The following is a 310-nucleotide window of genomic DNA, read 5'->3' as shown; positions in this document are numbered from 1 at the left end:
TTTGGGGGGGGGGGGGGGATTTAAAAATTTTCTCACATTATTATTATCCTTAGCTGCCGATAAGAATTATTATACATGCTCGGCAACTTATTTAACACTAAAAAACAGCAAGGCGGATATTTGTTGAAGCTTGAGTAAAATCGTAGCGAAATGGTGAGAAAAAAAATATTATTACGAACGCATTACGATTCGCTGGCGACGCGGCTTAACGTTCTTTTACGAGGTTAAGAATGAGGAACGGTCCAAAGGATAACCAGGATGGTAGAGTGAGTAGTTACTGTATGCTTTTTTTTTTTTTTTTTTTTTTAAA

General features: G+C 36.5%; 1 protein-coding gene across 6 annotated transcripts in view; it reads left to right on the top strand.

Moving 5' to 3' along the window:
- Positions 1-310, top strand: part of LOC107267402 (autophagy-related protein 23) — a 31,301-nt gene that overhangs the window by 3,350 nt on the left and 27,641 nt on the right. The gene's annotated exons all lie outside the window — the stretch shown is intronic.

The sequence above is a fragment of the Cephus cinctus genome, unplaced genomic scaffold (genome assembly GCF_000341935.2).
Source record: "Cephus cinctus unplaced genomic scaffold, Ccin1 Ccin1_scaffold0401, whole genome shotgun sequence".
Taxonomy (NCBI): domain Eukaryota; kingdom Metazoa; phylum Arthropoda; class Insecta; order Hymenoptera; family Cephidae; genus Cephus; species Cephus cinctus.
The sequence above is the reverse complement of the archived record's forward strand: the minus strand, read 5'-3'. Positions and strand labels throughout refer to the sequence as shown.